At 33.5% G+C, this 23,542-nt stretch overlaps 1 long non-coding RNA gene across 2 annotated transcripts in view; it reads right to left on the reverse strand.

The window, feature by feature from the left end:
- LOC138701797 (uncharacterized) overlaps positions 1-23,542 on the reverse strand; it is a 143,383-nt gene that overhangs the window by 70,894 nt on the left and 48,947 nt on the right. The window contains exon 2 of one of the 2 annotated variants that reach the window (XR_011332693.1): positions 1,310-1,420. The exons of the other annotated variant lie outside the window; for it this stretch is intronic. This is a non-coding gene — a long non-coding RNA (uncharacterized lncRNA). The remainder of the gene's footprint in view (positions 1-1,309; positions 1,421-23,542) is intronic. 2 annotated transcript variants of the gene reach the window in all.

Consider the following 23,542-nt stretch of genomic DNA (forward strand, 5'->3'; position numbering starts at 1 on the left):
TGAAGAAGATCCAGGCTTAAAAATGCAGAATATTAGTCTGCTTTCTAATATTTGTGATGATTAGAGACCGGCACAACAATCAAGTAAAGTTTGATAAACTGTTAAATTTATTTCGACAAAATATGAAAATATTAAATAAATATTTCAGTGCTAAAATATCTTCGTTCTAAACCATTTGAGCAGGTTTCTATCATTATTTGCAAAACAAGTCTTTAGAGATTAATAATTTTGTCTTTATTTAACAGTTTTTCAGCATAATCAAATCTTTGCCTGAATACAAGAGGTTACATTTATTTACAATGAAGGAAAAAATGAAAAAGAAAATGGTTGTTACATCGCCTATGTTCAACACTGGTTACAATACAACATAAGCTTAGCCTGCACCTGTCAGTTAATATTCTTTTGCAAAACGAAAAATCCATTAAGTTGCAATAATAGAAGAAATGAAATAGGCTACAAAATTTATGATTGAGATACGTTTAAAACATTAATTTATTGACACGTTTATAAGCAAGCATGGCGACACTAAAAAGACTTTCATTGGAGCTGAAAGAATGAGCAAAGATGGAATAGGAATCACTTATTTTATTTCGACTTTTCAAATTCATTGGCGCTACGAGTTCAATGACCCTAAAGGAGAATTTGGAGATATAACTTGTCCTTGGGAATCCAGGAATGTTGATGGAATGGGTGGCTTAGGCTTTTCAAGTGTTTCCTGAAAATATCTCTATTGTTTCCTTATAATGTCTGAAAAACACAGTTCAGTGGTACTGTGGTCCGTCCCTGGGATCTGTAGAGTTGAAAGACGAAACAAGACCTCTGCGCAAGTGGTATGTGGGAGGGCTAGGACCAATGACCGCTCTGGGGGGAGGTGTTGGTTGAACGACTCTAGCAAACGCTTGCAGGGATTGGATCATTTCTATCTCTCTTCAAGATTTCTTTTTAGTTCTTTTTTTGATGGAGTATATAAACTAATATACATTGTATTACACATGTATAAAACTAAATACAAATATTTACACACAGAATACTTAATAAATTTTACAGGAGAAAGAGTTCGTCCAAAGGGGTGGATTCGAGAAGACTACCTAAAACGCTCATTGCATTTCCGCGTTGAATGGCAATACTTAAGCGCTAACGCAAATAAAATTAGTGCAACGACGATCACCAGTAATGGAGATCAAAATTTGGCCGATTTGGGATACCAAAACTTTACCGAAGGTCTCCACAGCAAAGGGGACAAAAATATAATTGTCTAAAATATGAGCATATTTATTGACTTTTTTCTTCTATCTGAACTCTACTCTACCTTCTACTACGAGCATCTTACTCCTTAGCGACCTCGAGCTGATGCTGTCCGCAATATACTCCAGTACAGATAGACTCCGCCCCCATATGCGTGAAGTTACTCCACAGAATCCTGGAACGGACCACAGTTATAGAAATATTAACAAAAGGGGATAAATAGTGCAAAAAAGAGAAGAATTGTCAAGGCTTATATGAAGCCGAAACAAAAATAATACTACAAAATGGTCGTAATCGTCGTGCAAAATATGAAGATGTTTATGAAATATGGAAATTTTACCGGAACATTATTAAATATGAAAATATTTCTCACGCTAATTGTATTCTACATATTACGTATAGTGAAAATCCTTGTTCCCATAACTCTAGCGGGAATATTTTAAATATTACATTTAATGTTTTGCTTGTCACTAGCGATCTTAATTTCAGTTCGGATCATTTCCCAGAATCTCCTCATAACAGTCTGGCGGTAACAAGGTAATAAATAAGAAGCTCAGGCAGGTTAAGTGGTGTTTCCAGATCCAATTAGTAATGGTAGGTAAATGCTAGATTCTGTCTCGCATTTGCTTCTCCAGCTGGATCCCGCTATATCCTCATTCCCCGTAGAACTTCCTTGATCGTGGTCTGTAATAATCTTCATAGACCTATATCTGTATGCTATGGGAAGCAGCATAAATGTCGTAACTATCTAAAACTGTATAATGTATGGTTCAAAGTTAGAACTACAAAATGCAAAGGTCCACCATAACTATGAATTGTAAAGTTGGTTGACGAATAATAATTATCATATATCGTATAGGTAGAACTACAAATCGTAAGACTTCTTTCTGTGAGTATCTTCCTAGGAAATCATTAATTCATTTTAAGATCAATTCTGTACACTCATGAAAGAAATAAGAGAAAATTAGAAACTACTAAACGTGTGGAGATGGAAAAGATGAGTTATTGAAATATGTATTGTAACGAAAGAAGTCGCTCTAGATAGGCCTACTGAAGAAGATTAAAAGACAAAGTAAGAAAGAGGACTTTTAGTACCGTATAAATAATGTACAGTATATGCTAGTCTGATTGTCGTCTTATGGTTGAATACGAAACTGTATAATTACTTGAAGCTAATAATAATAATAATAATAATAATAATAATAATAATAATAATAATAATAATAATAATAATATTGATCGTGATTCTGGCTGATGTGTAAGTTACATCTATTGTCATTTATCAGGCAGTACATCTATCTCACTTGACGAAATGAGTCAGAGGAAGAACAATAATTGAGGGGCTCACAACCAGAGTGGACCATATCCACCAGTGGTCAGTTTGTGGTTTGTGGATTAATACAATCTCAGATGAAGAAAACTTAGATTTATTCATTGCCATAACAAACCAAGTCCATAACTCATTTGTTACTCCACAGAGGGCAGCATTTCCTATGGAAGGTGAAGGTTGCTAAGCATGAGCCAGGAACTTTGACTCAATTTCTCAAAATTATTCCAGAAGGACTTGGTCCACTCTGGTTGTGAACCCCTCAATTATTGTTTGTATAAATATATCTGAAGTCTGATTAGTGTAATATGTAGCTAGTCAGCGATGTATGCAATGTAGGGGAAAAGGACTGGCCACCATAACGCATTATCTCCTGTCTTAGTTGCCTCATGAGTGATGCCTTATTAGTGTCACTTATAAGATTCAAACCTCTCTTCGGACAGTTGACTAAACAATAATAATAATAATAATAATAATAATAATAATAATAATAATAATAATATTATTATTATTATTATTATTATTGTTATTATTATTATTATTATTATTATTATTATTATTATAAACAAAAATACTGTACACACGGTAGAGTATGCCGGGCTTTGTTACACATTTACGCATGAAAGAAATGCTGCTAATTAACAAAACGATAGACTTAACGTCATAAAATTTACCTGAAATATGATAAATCATTTGTCGTTTTTCTTCTACTATAGCAGTTATATGCAGCGCACACAGGAGGCATACAGTATATATATATATATATATATATATATATATATATATATATATATATATATCGTAGCTCCTATCCCCGTATACACAACGTTAGAAGCAGACGGAATTATACAACGGAGAGCGCTTATTTCATTTCTGCCATATTTCGCGGCGGCACCGCTAAGAGCGCTGTACAAGCCAAGTTGGCCACTCTACAATCTCTCTTCTAACTTGTTGGTCAGCATTATACTATCAGCAAGCGGTACAGACGAAAAGCAGTTGTCCATTGTCATGTTTAGATTTGTTCCACGGATGGCCTGAGTTACAGTTCTCACATAGAAAGTCGGAACAGATTCTTGAGCTTCTTTTTCAACTCTACCAACATATGGAGAAGCATTTATCTTGTAACAGTTTCTCACATTGCACAACAATCTTCGAACCATATTTTATCGGTTTATTGGCGATATAAACTCTAAATGGACATCTTCTCTGAATTCTAACAGTTGCTCATCAATGTTGCAAACGGTACGAAATTTTCTTTGCAATTAACGATGAATTTATCCCACAGTCCACAGATGTGCGCTAGAGGATCAGTGACTTTTCTTTCTATTTTAGCAGCTTTGTCATCGAATCTTAGACATGACGCAAGGGAAACAAAACGAGGCATAGACATGGTAACTCTAAATATTCCATTATCGAAAGTGTTGAACCAAAGTTCTATATTGATTTTTCCACACTTCAAAACTCCTGCTAAGTAACACAAATCAATAAACGCTTTTATTTTCAGTGTATTCGTAGGACGAATATAATGGGCGGCTGAGTGGTATTGAAGCCTGCCTAGATATTTCTTCGTTGGTGTGAAGAACAATTAGATGAATCATGGGTTCCACAAAGAAAATATTCCAACTCTCTTCTATCGTGGTAACTTTCTTTGCTGCACCTTTCGGTCCTGGCATATGAAGTATAATATTCCGCTGTGGAGTACGTCCATGACGAGAACCTTCGATGCCCCTCCTTCCCTTCAGTACAATCGTGTCATCAATATTTGTGTCACTGTCTTTTTCATTGGAACTACTGGCTTCATCTACCTCTTCTTCACTACCAAAATGAATTTCAACTTCTCCATGATTACTCTCACTTATAGGGGCACCTTGAAAACTTTGAACATCTCGAACTTCACCATACCCTTCACTACGGGTACAATCAACTGCATCATTCTCTAGCAAGAGAAAAGCAATCTCCGAATAGTTTATTTTACTCGACTGTCTAATTATAACTGAATGAGTTCGAATGTTAACGGAAACGTATAACGTTATTGCTATTATTTCATCAATAATTTGAAATAACCAACAGTAATTCAAATTGTGTGCATAAATATGGCTAATTATTTGTCATTATTAGTACCTAATATTGTCAACTGCTAACATATAAAAAGTCCATGGCGCTACAGACCGACCAGCCGGCTGCTGGCCTCATGCCCACATGCCGAAGCAGAGGTGAACGATCATCCAACCAGAATGGAGGTATCGTGTGGTTAGCACGATGATCCTCCCGCCGTTATAGCTGGTTTGCGAAATCGAATTTTCGCTACCTATCATAGCTCCCCAAGTGCATCACGATGCTGGGTGGGCACCGGTCCCATACACTGGCCGACATTTCATGGGGTTAAATTGACCCCTAAACATTAACATCCAACAAGATAATAGGGATTTTGTCATTTTCCACATTGCTATTTTTGTAAAACAAAATTTCATGAATTTACATAGCAGTAAATAAACAAAACGTTACAACGTGCTATGTTGCAAAAATGAAAATAGCTTTGAGCAATATGATCTCACCTGTATGTTCGTTCATTTAGAATACTGTATCCGTGTTGTCTAAACTGCTGACCTCATTGCACGCGAGTTCTATCATTTGCTCGTCTAGTTTGAATGGGAGTAAGTCCAAATATAGATGATATAAACCCCTTGGTAAATGTGTATGAAGTGTCTTCATGGTCATATAATATTTTTAATAAATATGATTTTTCATATATGTAAATATCAATAAATAGATTACGTGCAACATTATATTATGTTTGCATGCGTATGTGCAGTACACACGTGTCGTCTTATACAGGGTGATTCACGATGATTTACCGTCCCTTACGGAGCTTATTTCCGAAGACATTCTGAACAAAAAAAGTCATATAAACATGTGTCGTAATCTCAACATTTTCAGAGTTACACGAACTTGAAGTTAGTTTTAAGGGTAAAAAGTATTACAAATAGAGAATTAACTATTCAGAAGTATCATTTCTTTAATTGGCTAATGTTTTCAAGCTAAAAATGTGTTGTTAATTGCTTTGTACAGATTTTGTTTTTCAATTTTTAACTAAAAATTACAACATTCTTACGCATTTATCACAAAAGTTGTTACAAATCATACGACTTTAGGAACTTGATTCTTTACAGTTTAATTATGCATTCTAATGTACAGTCTTAAAGAATTTACAAGAGTAGCGTGGTTTGTAACAATTGTGATAAATGCGTAAGAAAATGTAATTTTGTAGTTGAAAATCGGAAAAAAAAAAATTCTGTACGAAGCAACTATGGAATTCACAACACATTTCTAGCTTCAGAATATTAGCTAATTAAAGAAATGATACTCCTGAATAGTTCATTCTTTATCTGTAATATTCTTTAGTCTTAAAACTCAAACAAACAATTTCAAATTAGTGTAATTATGAAAATATTGACATTAGAACAAATATTATATGACATTTTTTGCTCAGAATGTCTTCGGAAATACGCTCCGTAAGGGTCGGTAAATTCTCGTGAATCACATACGCATGTGCACACATACGCTTAGCTGTGCAGTATACTCGACCTCCATTTTATAGTGCCTTTCTTCTGCATTGTGCGTGAATGCAGAGGAGGCATACTGACTACGCCACGTTCTTCCTCACTACGATTTCATTTCCTGGCGATATCAACTCAATACAAAACGGGTTTAAAATGAAACGATGTTAGTTCTCCGTCCTGCAATCCTAATTGACAATTCTATGTGTGGAAGAACAATTTTTTTACAGACGCGTTGAGCTCTGAATACGTTCGTTTTACCTTAACCTTGAAATACTGGTGATGATAGACGTTTATTAGTGACGTTGCATTTTATTACATGCAACATCCGGGAAAGGAATGAAGATGCTGCAGAACCGGAAGCGAACCGGTTTCATGACCGCGGTCGTTGCTCGTGCGGCTCTCACAACTCTTCCAGCAACAATGATGTGTTCGTCGGGCTGATTATCAATGTCTCGGTAACAACACAGTGTGCAGCAGAAACTACAACCATGGTCACAATTGAAGTCTTCCTTGGAATAAGGGTCTGACAACAAATCTATAATACACGTTTCAGGAGATAGGAGGAACATAATTTCAGGAACAGATTTCGTTAAGACTATACGTATTTATTAGCAGAACCATTTGACTAATCAAGGATACAAGTTTATTCAGCTATTGGACGCAATAAATTATAAACGAATGCTTCAAAATTACATTTTCCATCTAAATAACATATTTCATTAATTTGATGTTACATCCTTTTTTCGATGACATATTCAGTTATTTGGAACCTTGTAATGTCCTAAGACTTCTCATAACTTACGTTTTCTTGTTGGGTCAATGTTTTCTCAAACTCCAAAAAATAACATCTATATAAATTTGAACTGGTAATGGAAATTACGGGAAAACGGCTGAACGGATTTTAATAAATGACCCCTCATTTTGAAGCTTGGAACTCAAAGTTTTTCAGAAAAATAGTAGTTTTCAGTGAAATGTCAATTTTTCAACATAATTTTCCTATTTTCCAAAATTCATCTGTCGTCAGTTTTGAGAACTAGCTAATTGCATTTCAGAATAAAACGAAACATACACTACAGTAAACAATATTACACAATGTCTGCAAGAATGCTGACATATTTAGTGCTCAAATTAAATTGGTTATTAAAAACTTAACTTACTAAAAATAATTTACAGGTTCGATTCTGTGGTGTGTAATTTTCTGGGTACAGCTGTGTATTGGATATTAAAAACTACAAAACGTGAGGTGGTTTGATGACATTATTACCATTAGAAATGAAATATTATTGTAGTTAATGCCATGATGTGACTATTTTTCATTAATTGTACATATTAATGCTATAGTGATGATATGAAAGTGAAACGTTTTGTAGATTTTGATTTCTATATTTTACTAAGTGGCGGCTATATAGTATATGTTACTGAAAGCTATAAAACTTACGTAAGATAATAATATTATTAAAAATCAAATATTTTTATAGTTATTAATCAGTGGGGTTGGGTCTTTTTCATATATTTAATGGCGGTGTGGTGTAGATATTTATATGCATGGTTCTCTTCAGTATTGGCTCGAGAGAGAGTACCTTTCATTATTATGGAAGCAAATAACTTTCAGAATGTCTGGTATTCTTCATTGAAAATAGATCTGAAAAATGTTTATTTGAAAGTCTAATGAACTTAGTTTGCAGCATTTGCTGCATAAGCCACTAGTAATAATATAAAGTCAATTCATTCACCACTGGCGCTACAGTTCATGATGGACCTGGACCTCAATTAGTTGAAATCATTCCTGCCTGTTCTGTGCCCTCTATCTCCATCTTCTCACATCAGTTTTTCTCAGATCGTCCTCTACATCTTGGAGCCGTCTGAGTTTTGGTCTTCCTCCCCTTCTTGCTCCACTTGCATGTCCATATAACGCCTTTTTAGGTAATCTTTATTTTTTTTTTTTGGCATACATGTCCCAGCCAACTTAATCTACCTTTCTTAATATATTTGGTTTAGCAACCAATGCTAATAACTTTACTCAAGCATCTTTGAAATATGTTTTAGTAATTCGTAAGCAGTGTGTGCAGAAGCGGAATCCTAATATTTTAATATTTCTAGTTCCCTTTTACTTCTATCTTTGATTTGTCCTTTTTCGAAATTTGGGCCATATACTTTCCTCAGTGCCTTCCTTTCCAAATCGCTAATACAATATTATATTTTCACTATTTTTAGTAATCACCCAGGTCTCACTGACTTATGTTCTTACTGGCCTTATTATAGTTTCATAGATTACTTTTTCCGCAGATGTGAATAGTGCTCTAAATTTCAGTCCTTTCCCATGTGTAAACATACATCTTTTGCCAATTATTATTTGAGACTTTATTTCTAATGTTATATTATTATCTGTTATCATTGTACCCAAGTATTTAAAATTGTTGCAGCTTTCGAAATCATATTGAAGGAATTGAAAGTGGGTAGTTAAATTCCAAAAGTGCCAATCGAAATGGAGTCACTCGTTTACGTGGGAAATTATTAAATAACAAACCACAAAATAAATGAATAAAAATACCATATCTCGGATGAACTGATCAGTTTCTGTAATCGTGGAACGGACATTGGATACAGATCTGCAAGAGAAAGAAGAAGATGGAGAAATAGTCACAATATTATCATAGTCATCAACATATTATTTCTTTGGTGTCTCCTTATAGGATTTGTACAGAAACAGTAAATAATCACAAGTAGCGGGTATCCGTAATGTTGCAGTCAGCCTGTTACAGTGGTCCCTCCCACGAGAAAAAGGTGGCCTGCTGGAATTGTCTCACTAGCAAACATTCTCATGAGGTAGATAAAAAGTTTTTTTCTTTCACCATGTTAATAATGTCAAAACAAATGCTTATACAAATTTTGGCCACTCGAGCACAATTAGGGCCTACTGTACAAGGGCCGTAAAATTAAGTTTCCGTGGGGCCGTTTACAGAAATAAAACACAATTTCATTGGAAACCTTTATTGGAACAGATACAACAACTATTGACCTATTTTTCAACATATTCTCCACTGGAATTGAGACATTTGTCATACCATAAGATCGACAGAGAGATGCAGACGGCTGTCACACACTGGTATCGATCTCAGGCGGTAGATTTCTACGACACAGGGATAGAAAAATTGATGCCACGGTATGACAAATGTCTCAATTGCGGTGGGGAATATGTTCAAAAATAGCTCAACGGTTGCTGTATCTATTCCAGTAAATCTTTCCATGAAATTGTGTTTGCTTTCTATAAACGGCCCCACGGAAACTTATTTTTTACGGACCTCGTACAGTAATTGCGCTCGAGTGGCCAAAATTTGTATAAGCATTTGTTTTGACATTATTAACATGGTGGAAGAAAAGAAATTAACTTTTTTATCTGCCCCCATGAGAATGTTTGCTTGTCAGATAAACGGATTTGCGCATGCGCGGTAAGGCCTCAGCTGAATTCACAAGTGAGTATGTTTTTAAAAGTTAGTCTTAATAATTTCAGTATAGATATGCACTAATTGGATACTAGAGAAGGATGGAGCGTGTGAAATGAACAGACAGAATAAGAAATTAAGCTTCCTTAAGATTCCTACTAAAAATACGTGAGTAAACCATTAATCGGGGCATTAAGAACAAAAATCAACAAGTGCATAGCTTTACTATGCTGCATATCTTTACGTAGAACAAGGGGAATGCAACGAGAACAAGAAGAATATAAGGAGAACAAGAATAACACCAGGACAACAAGAGGAATGCTAGGAATTGAAAGGGAATACAAGAAGAAGAAGAAGAAGAAGAAGAGAGGGGGTTGCATTTTTATCTGATGGCCAATTCCCAAATTACCCCTCCCCCATAACAAGTGAGGAGAAAGACTTAGTTTTACGTATCTCGGCGTATTAATGCTACTTGGTTTATGTTTCATATCTCACTGAAGTAAAATCTGAAACGGCATTGACAGCAGGTGAACGTAGCATTTATAGCGGGATTTTAGCCAACAGCTACAGTTTCTACTCTGCGCAAAAGCTCTGCAGCTTATATCATCCCGGCAGACACAATAACATTAACTGATCATGTCTTTAATGTAGTATGACTTGAGACTTTCAGTGCGAGGATTGTCAGTGTTTAGAGACACACAAATCTATGACACAGTGCAAATACCCAAAAACCTTGCATCCTGTCTTTGATTTTACGGGATCACCCTTCGCAAATTATAGGCCTATTACTCGCTGTATAATTCTGAGCGTTAGCGACCGTTTTAGATTGGAAGTAGATGGTATAGTACTTACTGTTCACGCTTTTACACTGTTATTTACATTCTAGTTACAACACATCAATTGTATTAGATGAGTTATGCGATCAATGTTTGTAGTTTGCCGTATAGGAATGTCCGTTCTCACTTCATTCTAACGTCCATTGATGTCACTCAGCGCTGAAATTGTACCGTGAGATGTATACGGTGCTTGATTGCCTCTTTTAAGCGCAATTAAAAAAGAACAAATTATACGTATAACTTATCTGTGACGGCTATGAGGTTATGCACATGTCGCAGTTTTAAAATATCTTTATTCACTGCATAACACCGTGGGAACTTCACTACTTTTATGTAAATTCCTAGAATGTGATCATAAATTACCTGCTTCTGTTGAAGGCATCGGACTTACTTGGAGAATGCTTTATAGTCAGTGTTAGAAAACACGCGTACTTAAGTTAATACAGTTTTTAAGTTTATGATTACTTGAGAGAGAAAAAAATGAGCGAAAACTTAAAACAACTCTAACATGTCTATATGGTATCGCACCATTTTATAGAAAAGTTCCTTTATAATATTTTATTTGTTGTGAGAAAAAGAGTGTACGTACATGCGTGGGAAAGTTTTAATTGTTTCTGTTGTTTGTTCTTTATTTAATCTCCCACATCCCCTTACATTTATTATTATTGTCCTGACTCGGTTTTTGTGTTCAGTTTCATAAGTGAATGCGGCACGAAGATTTTTGCTTCCAGTTGGACAGATGGTCCGTGAAAATTTAGTGAAACACTATGGACATTTTTAGCGCGGGCTTCCGGTGGATGATCAGCGAACTAACGTTTTTCGTATTCATAAACCAGAGTTAGCGATATGATATATGATATGATATGATATGATATGATATGATATGATATGATATGATATGATATGATATGATATGATATATGATATGATATGATATGATATGATATGATATGATATGATATGATATATGCAGTGCTTAGGAAAAGTGACATAAGTCAGTTTTCACAAACCTTTTTTGATAATTTATTGACAACTTACACTGGTTTATGTCGATTTGATTTTTTTCTGTATAAATTATTGTAATGGGAGAAATACTTATGTATCGAGCAGATGTTCTGTAAGTTGTCAATAAATTATCAAAAAAGGTTTGTGGAAACTGACTTATGTCACTTTTCCCGAGCCCTGCAGATATGATATGATATATGATATGATATGGTATGGTATGGTATGGTACGGTACGGTACGATACGATACGACACCACACGACACGATACGATATGATATGATATGATATGATATGATATGATATGATATGATATGATATGATATGATATGATATGATATGATATGATATGATGTGATGTGATATATGATATGATGTGATATGATATGATATGATATGATGTGATGTGATGTGATATATGATATGATGTGATATGATATGATATTATATGATATGATATGATATGATATGATATGATATGATATGATATGATATGATATGATATGATATGATATGATATGATGTGATATGATATGATATGATGTGATGTGATATATGATATGATGTGATGTGATATATGATATGATGTGATATGATATGATATGATATGATATGATATGATATGATATGATATGATATGATATGATATGATATGATATGATATGATATATAACCAGTGCTCTAACATTAAATACCTTACTCTATGCCGATGATCAAGTCATAATTTCCAATTCAGAGGATAATTTACAAAGAGGATTGTATACATTAGGTAAAATATTAAAAGATTTTGGGATGGAAATTTCAGCACAAAAATCAAACGTAATGGCATTTTTAGGACAAGACCCAGTCAGAAGTAAGATAATACACAATAACGAATGCCTCGAACAAGTATAAAATTTCAATTATCTGGGTTGTGAAATATCTTATCAAAATGAAAAAGATGTGAACAAGAAAATTACCAAATTTACACAAATTCTAGGAATAATAAACAATACATTAAAAGCTAAATTAGTACAAAAATCTACAAGAATAAAAATATATAATACACTAGCATTACCCTCCCTTTTATACGGAAGCGAGATTTGGTCATTAAAGAAAAAAGACATGAACAGAATCAAAGCAACGGACATGAAATTTTTCAGGAGGAGAGCAGGATATACTCTTTTAGACAGAAAAAGGAATGAAGAAATTTTAGAACAATTAGAAGTAGAGTCAGTAGAAGAAAAAATCAGCAGACACAAATTCAATTGGCTAGATCATGTAAGAAGAATGGAAAATTCAAGAATCCCAAAAATTATGATGCAATATAAACCTAGAGGACATCGTCGACCAGGAAGACCTTTAAGAAGACTGTTAGATGGGGCCGAAAGAGGTCTACAGAGGCCTAATTCGTGAAGGATGATGATGATGATGATGATGATGATATGATATGATATGATATGATATGATATGATATGATATGATATGATATGATATGATATGATATGAATCCCGTACAAGTAACCAGTCGATAGCCAGAGCTAGTTTAGCATTCTCGTAGCGCGGGCTAGCGAAATGTCTATGAATAGCACCCTAAATGACTAAATAATAATAATAATAATAATAATAATAATAATAATAATAATAATAATAATTCGAATCAGTGAGTTTATGCTATAATATGTCTGAAATAAATAATAATTAACATTATACTTATCGGACGCAAGTGACATTTTCGGTGAAGGATGTAATAATTTGATAACATGACTGAAGAATAGCGCTATTTATGAATGATGGGGTTATTACTTGACGAGGGGACAGAACACACTAATGTCAAACGTACAATCTTTGGAAGGGATCATCTGGTGGTGAATTTTATGGTAAGTGTGTTTTGAAAGTGTCGATTATGGTAATAATAACAGTGATCGTGACGAAGATGTTGATCCAAAGGAAGAATGTTTATTATCTTTATTTTCGTGTGGTATTTAATGAAGTAAATATCTTCATCAGCAGATTAACTTTTAAAATGGAAGGCAATATTTGCTATCGCTCGGAGACAAGATATTGTATTCAAAATGTCTTGAAATGTTATTGAGATTTACGCAGCCTATGAAATAGTGTCGGATAAAAGGGCGGAAGTTTCATGCTAATCAATCGTCCTCACTTCGAACAAAGAACCTGACCTCTTCTGCCTCTTTTTAATCTTCGTAGTGTGTAGCCTACACGATGAATACTTAACTTTCTACGTTATCAAAAGAACATGGCGTGAAGAACAGAAAGAAGTGTTCTTTTGTTGGACGTTCTTGGGTTAAACTCATTAAGTGCTTTCTTTTCCCTACATTTCATTATCACACACTGAAAGTCTTAATTAAGGGAAAGCTCTTAAAAACATCAGCTCTAAATTCAAACCGTTCAATGAAATTTTGACTTCTACTATAGAGGGTGATACACGATGATTTACCGCCACTTACGGAGCTTATTTCCGAAGACATTCAGTATAAAAAGTGTCATATAAACATGTATCATAATCTCAATATTTTCAGAGTTACATTAATTTGAAGTTGTTTGTAAAATACCATTTTTAGCTACAGAATTACATTTTTCTTACGTGAAAGTCTCAGGAATCTTCTATTTCACATCAGTAAATTTAAGAATGCAGTTATATTGTCAGACTCCAAAGCAGCTATTCTATCAATAGTCTCTAAACACACACCTTCATCTCAAACAGCAGAAATAACTAAAATGCTCTCTCAATTAATATCACTCAATAAAAGAATTGTATTCCAATGGATACCATCCCATTGTGGAATCCTGGGAAACGAGAATGCGGATGCACTAGCAAAGAAGGGCAGCACTACTACTTACAGACCTGTTACTAAATCTACATAATGCTCTGTGAAAAGATTTATTAAATCTACATACTTAGACTTCAACAAACAAAATTTGCTAACACAATCCCAAGGGAAAAAATGGAACTCTCTGCATCATAATCCAGAGTTAATTCCCGATTTACCACGAAAATCATCTGTAGCTGCATTTAGATTGGCAACAGGCCATGATTGTTTGGCCAAACACCTGCATAGAATTGGAATATATCAGTCCCCTAACTGCCCATTGTGCAACTCAAACCAAGAAATGGATTCGGAACACCTCAAAATCTGTGCTTCATTGGCTGACCATGATAATATCTTTGAAAAATATTGGCGTGCAAGAGGTCAAATGCCTGGCATTAGAAAACAACAACAATATTTTTTTCTTACGTATTTATCACAACAATTGATATAAATAACGCCACTCTAATAAATTCGTAAAGACTGTACATTAGGATTCATAATTAAACTGTAAGGAATCAATTCCTAAAGTCGTATGATTTATAACAATTTTTGTGATAAGTGCGTAAGGATAATGTGATTTTTAGTTAAAAATTGAAAAACAAAATCTGTACAAAGCAATTAACAACACATTTTTAGCTTGAAAACACTAGCCAATTAAAAAAATGATACTTCTGAATAGTTCATTCTCTATTTGTAATGTTATTTTACACTTAAAATTAAAGAAAAAAGGTATTTTACTAACAACTTCAAATTAGTGTAATTGTGAAAATATTGAGATTAGGACACATGTTTGTGTGACTTTTTTGCTCAGAATGTCTTCGGAAACAAGCTCCGTAACTGGCGGTAAATCCTAGTGAATCACCCTGTATAAGCCCTAGGATGTGAGTGTGGGCTATACTTATTTTCAAGTAAATCATCAGTTTTATTAACAAAGCTAAAAAATGTTATTTATTTACACATAGTTCATAATTCGCGTATCTTTGTCTCCATTTCCCAAGTCTTTTACATTGACCTCTTTTTGCATTCGAATCTGACCATCATAAGTAGGTACATAAATAGGAATTGAATAATTACAAGCCGCCAAGTCTAGTAAAATCATCTTTCCAGTTATGGTATGGGTTGCCTTTCTCCATTCCTGAACATTGAATACTGATATGTAAATGCTTCCATTTAGAGAGCACGCATTCTTGAACATGGTTGTATTTGGTAACCCGTTGAAGTTAGACTGCTCTTTCGCTTCCATTCATCCTGTAACTGCAGTTCTATAAATGGCTCACGCGACAAGTCTTCTGGATGTAACATCATGGTATGTGACGTCATGGAGGGTACGGAATTTCGTCAACATGACACAGATAATGTTCTGCCTTATTTGGAACAGCTCTATAAGACGAAGCCGGAGTACAAATGCATCTCACTCCTAAGAGGCAGTGAATTAATGCTACAGACATCGCTTCGTCGGGTAAGGGATATGAATGATACAGAACTTCTCTGGAAGCAACAAAGGAACAGTTTTCTTTTGCTGAAATATGACCTGAGAACCGGATCTCCAACTTCATTCATAAACGCTTTAATTCGTCAGCACATGTGATGTCTTATTATCACTTGGAATAATAAAATTATGAATTTTATTCTATGTTGTTTCGTATTATATTTTGATACTGAACCTAATATTCAATTTTCGTAATATTTTTCCCTTATCGTTGAGTCTGTTTCATTTATAGTCCGGGTCAGCTTACCTAATACCCTAAGAGTGAAACCTAACCATTTTCCCTCCATTACTACATAAACTAGTGGATTATGCTGATTTTCTAGTTTGCAGGTTGAATTTTCTTTTGCCAACTTCGTTTCGAATTTCGGTACTGAGAAATACTACAACTGGTCGTGATTTTATAACTGTTATGTTGGCAGCAGTGACACAAGTTGTCGGTAGTTTAAATTCTGAAAATTCAAATTGTTCTAGATTTCTGAGCCCATTACTGGAAGCTAATGAAATTTGAACATACTAATAATTAATTAATATCAGTATTAATATTAATATATAATGGGTATTGTATGTGTTGCTTTGTGTTGCGGTTACAATTGAGTCAATAGGCTAAGTGTAAATAAATATAAAATATTTCGTGTGATATATGCCCTTGGGTAATCGATAGAAATATCATTTCACATTATAATTAATTTCTTTCGTGTTTAGACTTTTATTACAATAATGGAGTAAATATTCTAAAGCATACATTTCAAAGTGGCATTCGTTTTCGGAATTCATACTAATCATTTCACGTGATCAAACGAAATACATTTTTAGGTTAGGTCTTATAAATCATAAACTGTTTAATCAAAGCAATGAATTTCATGTTGTCAGACAAAATACATTTTAATATAAGATCATACACTAATCTACTTACTATATACTAACATAATGTGCGAGAGGCCCAGAACAAAAATATTCTCTTTCACAAATTATTGAATCTTTTAGAAAACACCTCCCAACATAAAGATGAGATGTGGTAAATAAACAAGACATCATTATTGTTAATACTATATTATTATTATTATTATTATTATTATTATTATTATTATTATTATTATTATTATGTGATTTTATACACTTTTTGTGATATCTAGTATTAGTTGGCAACACTGAAGAGACTGCCAAATTAATCTTTTTGGGTGCTATTCATAGACATTTCGCAGCACGCGCTACGAGCGTACTAAGCTAGCCCCGGCTATCCACTGGTTACTAGTACAGAATTCAAATCATATCCTATCGCTAATACTGGTTTATGAATACGAAAAACACTGATCATCCACCGGAAGCCCGCGCTGAAAATGTCTATCAATACGGCCCTTAGAAATTAATCTTACGTGATCCTCAGTATAATTTAGATAAGTTTACCTAGAGCAGTGGTATTCAGAATACAGTATGTCTCAAGGGATACGCATCCACTGATTGCCCATGTAAAATGCTGACCTATTTATTTTATTATATTTATTGATAATTATTGCATTACATTATAGTTTCTTTTGAGATATCAACTCTTGTTTTTCCTTGCTTGAATACCATGTTACGTAAATCATTACTATTATTATTGCATCAGTAAGTATTGTATAATAATAATAATAATAATAATAATAATAATAATAATAATAATAATAATAATAACTTATTTTAGTACAACATCAATCATAGTCTTTTGTCAATTCTTATATAATTGCATTGCAGTTTGAGGGTACAAATATATTTTAGGAGTACGCAGCAAAAAAGATTGAATACCACTGACCTAGAATATCACATATTCATATCGTAAGATAACGATCAAAATAGAAAGGGCGCAGTAGGATTGATTTGAAGCCAAAACAAGATTTCTGACGCGCGAAAGTTTCTAACCAGTAAACAGTGAATCACTTTCAGTATAAAGGTGCGCGTAAAAATACTGTAATTATTGAAGTGTTTTCTTGTTTAATTATCGTTCCTGATAATTAGTTCTAACTTAATTAGCCTCGTTTATTGAAAATCTTTCATTCTACTGGAGTGATACCAAATTTATACATTAAAAGTCACTAAAATTTGCAGTTTATTCCTGAGTTACACTCCTTTCTTTTTTAAAAAAACTTTTCAATGTAGTATCACAGTCTAGTATATACAGTCACGAAACTCAATGCGTAGTATATATGCATCCGTAAATAGTTGCTAACCACTAGGATCGCTACTATCGCCTCATTACAGACAATGCGAAATAGTACCTGCACAGTCTATTGTTCCTAGTACCCTCATAAACTCAAGCTTCGTGATTGTATATACTAGACTATGGTAGTATGACAATATAGATTGCAGAGAAAGTTTAATGCTAAATCATTCGATATCGAGATGTTGGTTAAAAAATACGTTTTCAGTAGTCCAAAGTCGATTTATATGGCTGTTATCAAGTCGTTTGTGTATAATAGAATCTGAAGCTGAAACTGTGGTCCGATGTGTTTATACTCTATACATTCCGAATGTGAACATATAGCCTACGTGTCGTAACTGAACAAATAAAGTTCACTTATTGCTAGTTAAAATATTTAAATTGGGGTTTCTCAAAATTTTCAGCGATTTTGGATACCAATTGCGGTCCACCGCTGTGGAGTAACGGTTAGCACGTCTGACCGGGAAACGAGCGGGCCCGGGTTCAAATTCCGGTTGGGACAAATTATGTGGTTGAGGATTTTTCCGGGGTTTTTCCTCAACCCATTAAGAGTAAATGCTGGGTAACTTTCGACGCTGGACTCTGAATAGGGGAGAGTCGGGTAGTATCGGACATCGGGTAGTATCGGACAGTGCGTTTCTTTCATCTACCGCCATAAGGTAGTACCTGAATGGCATGGTTACGTTTCTCTATGCGACATCACAGAAACGTATCCATGTCAATCAGGTACTATCATCGAGTGGTATATGAAAGAAACTCACTGTCCGATATTACCCGATGTCCGATACTACCCGACTCTCCCCTAAATCTCGCTAGCATTATCACCTTCGTCTCACTCAGACGCTAGATAACCATATCAGTTGTTAAAGTGTCGTAAAATAACCAATTAAAATACCAATTACGACCACCAAATAAAAACTTTTTTATACATTGAGGCCTTCGAGCAGCTACACTTAAAAAAATCTCCTAATTATTGTGCGTAGCTGTTCTACACAATTACCGAGTTGTAGTAATTAAATAGAACTTTATAAACATGTAAACTTTTTTTAAATTGGAGACTTGACTTCTTTTTAAAATAAAAATATATCATGCAACATGGACTCGCCAGTATATACGATTAGCATGACGTGTTGCAAATGTGTTTTTACTGATTGCAATTTTTCCTATAAATTCGCCACAAACATCTTTTAAATACAACTTTTTAGCAATATCCTACCTGCTATTTACTGATTTCAGTAAGTAATCTACCACGAAGGCTATCATGATAATAGGTAATAATAATAATAATAATAATAATAATAATAATAATGATAATAATAATAACAAATTATAGGATGGGCTAGGATCTTAGGGGCCCATATATATGTTGATGCCACTGAGTACACCGGTTATTCCAACTTCTTCACAAGCGTCCTACATTCGCTCTTTCTCTTGACACATGCAGCAATTGAATAGTTTATTCTGCACACGCAATGCTGTCATTCTGGATACCTGCTGATTCCTAACTATCCCATAATTTTCAATAATTTTTACGACGCTCGTCTTAATTGCTTCATTATTATTATATTACTAATTACTATTGCTATCGCTTAACCGTATTATATCATGCAAGAGTTAGCCTAATGATTTGTGGAACGAGAAAAGGAGACTTTTATATTTTAAAGTAATATATACCATTTGATACAAAATAATTAGCTCTGATTTATAAGGTACAAATATTTTATAAGAATTATTTATTGTATACGTGGAGAATTTTATTTATGAAACAAATTCGTCGTGAAAATTACTTTCTGCTTTATATATAGGGTAATATTGTGATATGGGTAATATTGTGATAGTCCTTTTTGTTAATTTATTGCAATTTTACTGAGCGAGAGGAAGATCGGTTTTTTGCGTCATCGTATTAAAGAAATGTTCGTGGACAAATTTCTGCACAAAATCGATTCTTCCCTCGCTCAGTAAAATTGTAATAAATTCTCAAAAAGAACTATCACAATATTACTCGTATCACAATATTACCAACCTTTACTTTATATATATATATATATATATATATATATATATATATATATATATATATATATATAAGTCTCTCGTGGCTCCGACTTAAAGAACGTAGAACTTTACACTCTTTGTCTTTACTCTTTCGAATTCTGCACACTTCAACACCAAATTACCTTTCGTCTCGTTTCTCTTATCTATACTCTAACCACGACGTAAATACTAGATCACTTATCTGTGGCACGCTAAGTATACCTCTTCATAGAACATCTTGTTATTCATCATCTTTTACAATATCCACCTCGCGTCAATGGAATTCCTTGTCACAAAGTATTAGGGGCTGCAAGACAATAAACACCTTTAAGAACAGCTTAAAAGATAACCTTATTAGCATTTCACTCCAATCATACTGATTTAAACTATCACTGATTACATTGTTACTTTTTTATTTAGACATCATCCTGATTGTGCTGTATTTTAATTGTCTCGTAATAATCTCTTTCTATTATCTAATATTATTTGAAATATATTAACATTCTATGTATTTTAGTTTAATTCTGCTACACAGTTTATTTCAGTGTTTAATTAATAGTTCATAGTATTTTGTTGTTTAATTTGTAAATAACTTTTGTATACATGTAACTCTCATCTAAATCAAATTGTTGGATTCTTTGTAAGTTCATGCATATGTATATACACTTTTTGCTGGTTGAGTGGAAGAGAAGGCCTTACGGCCTTAACTCTGCCAGCTAAAATAAATCATTATTATATATATATATATATATATATATATATATATATATATATATTCGTTATCATATATCGAAGTCTTCTAGCAATATTACATGTTTCTATTGTAACAACTTAGTTACTTACATTAGTTTCTCTTAATGTACAATTGTGAAATAAGTAGATTTTTCCTTAGATGTTTTAATGATAATCTCTATGTACCCAATTGTGGATGACTGAACTAAGGAGAATAGATTTATTTATTCCTGTGTTACGAATTTTGCGAACGCAATGCGTAGGTCCTCTGAGGGTCAGTAGTATCAGATTCTCCCAAAGACGTGTCCATACTCGTATTAGTGAGCTATAATTTCGGAAAACGTAAAAGTCTATTATCAAATGTTAATTTGCAAGAAATCAGACGATGAGAAAATTGTCAGCAACTTTTCTGCTTCATATCGCTCCTTAGATTACTATATATTTTCTTTTGTTATACTCATAAATGGTTCTTTATTTTTAAGTTTAAAACGTTGTTTACAGACTTTCTTTCTGTAATTAATTGTTACTCCCTGGCATCTATTAGTGCGTTATGATTATGCTGATGACATTGCATGTTAACAATGTGACATTGAAACTTATGTTCAGGTTTCTGCCCAGCGACATTTCTGATATATTGTATTTCATAGTTTGAAGATTGGTTAATTGATAACCCGACACACTCGCAATTACAGCTAAAGGAAATTAGCAATTAAAGAATTAATTTGAATTTTGTATGCATTTTCTTCCAATTTGCAATTATTAGACAACATTTATAGTTATTTATCGCGTTTGTAACTATTTCTTAGATTGTGTTATGCCTACTCAAATCGTGTAGGAGATTTTAATTTATTTGATAAATAACCCAAATAAAATAGGGTCAAATTTCCAAAATTCTCAAACGGCGTTTTATATTGATAAATGGAGGGTCATTGTCCCGAGCCAAGGCCTTATATAACAGGCTTACGTAACAGGGGGACTGGAAATTGTCTGACATTGATAGAAAGAAGTTTGCGATCGATAATTTGGACGACCCTTTCGAAGCCTTTTATTCATGAGCTTGGAATCTCATGAAATAAATATTGAAGAAATAGCCAGACGTTCTATTTGGGAAACGCAGCTAAAACAGAACTGTTCCAGTAGGTACTTATCAATATTCTACAAATATACAGTAAGTCGTCACATTTAAGGATCGCCTACTTTAGCGAAGTTATTCTCTAGTTCATATGCTTTTCATTTACAATCGTCCTGGAAAATATGATAATTAAATTTATGAAGCGTATTGTGCCAGTAAAATTATGGTTTACATTGGCAGTGAATAGTTTCGATCAGTGAAAAATTATAGTGTCAGTGAAGTGTGTTCTATAGTGTCAGTGAAATGTTTTCGAAAGTGTCAGTGAAATGTGTTATAGTGTCAGTGCATTGAGTGAGATGAGAGTGAAGTGAAAGAGTATCAGTACCAAAATAATATATATAATATACTATAATATAATATAATATATTATAATATAATATAATATAATATAATATAATATTATATTATATTATATTATATTATATTATATTATATTATATTATATTATATTATATTATATTATATTATATTATATTATATTATATTAGATTAGATTATATTATATTATATTATATTATATTATATTATATTATATTATATATAGGTTGTAATGGAAAATTAGGTTCACTTATTAATTAGGTTATTTTAACTATTAATATTAAAATTATAATTATTGTGTGTAATTACGTTGCCACTGCCACCGGGTGTTTGCTCATTTGCAATGTAAATAAATAAATAAATACATACATACACATACATACACATACATACATACATACATACATACATACATACATACATACATACATACATACATACATACATACATACATACATACATACATACATACATACATACATACATACAAAAGGAAAGACAAAAAATAGGAACAATTGGAGAATTGTGGGTTTGCAGTGATAATTGGCGATGTTAGAGATTTTAGCAAAATATGAACAGAAGGACATTTAAAATAGTTTCTTAAAGTATACTAGACCTACGTAAAATTTATGAAAATAAAGGAAACTATAACAGAAATTATACTAGTTTTTATTGGTGTTCTTAAATTAAATTTGAAGTTTGAAGGGACAATGGATAAATAGAAAACACATTTTTCAGGATCAAAAGCATGAAACTTTACTGCTGGGCGAGTAATCATTGCTGCACTGCGACCTAGAAGATCTATTGCACTTACTCTCCAGCTAGGCGTATTCCCAACCCACACCGGCTGAAAACACTAAGGTTCGCTGAGTATTCAAGTTTCAGTAGGCAACCCTCTCGTCACTCCCTCCGTGCGTCGCTAGCCGGTGTTAGGGAAATACTATGGAATTATGACGAAATGGAGATCGGTAGAAATTATGTTGATGCCTAACGTAAGGAAATGGTAGAACTCTTAGAAAAATGTCAACTGCGATCTTGTCCGCCACATGTGTCACTATGAATTTCTCAATAAAAAATACCAGACTTGACCGGGACCCGAACTGAGATTGCCTACGTGACAGATTGTAGGTTTGGAGCTAGACCATTCAGCCACCGTAAGAACCAACAGATATTAAAAAACAATCGCAACAAAACAACAACTAAGGAACAACCACACGTCTGCGCTAGTAGCAAGGCGCGACGGCGTAATGATTTCTGCAATAACATATTTCTTGCATAGTGTAAATACATAAAACGTTGCACATTTGCAGCATTTACTACTTCGTAGGTTTTCTGAGGAAATGAACGTTATGTAACAAAATTCAATTAAATACAATTATATATCACAAGCGAAAATTACTGCTAGTAATTTTATT

Source organism: Periplaneta americana, chromosome 6 (genome assembly GCF_040183065.1).
Source record: "Periplaneta americana isolate PAMFEO1 chromosome 6, P.americana_PAMFEO1_priV1, whole genome shotgun sequence".
Lineage (NCBI taxonomy): Eukaryota > Metazoa > Arthropoda > Insecta > Blattodea > Blattidae > Periplaneta > Periplaneta americana.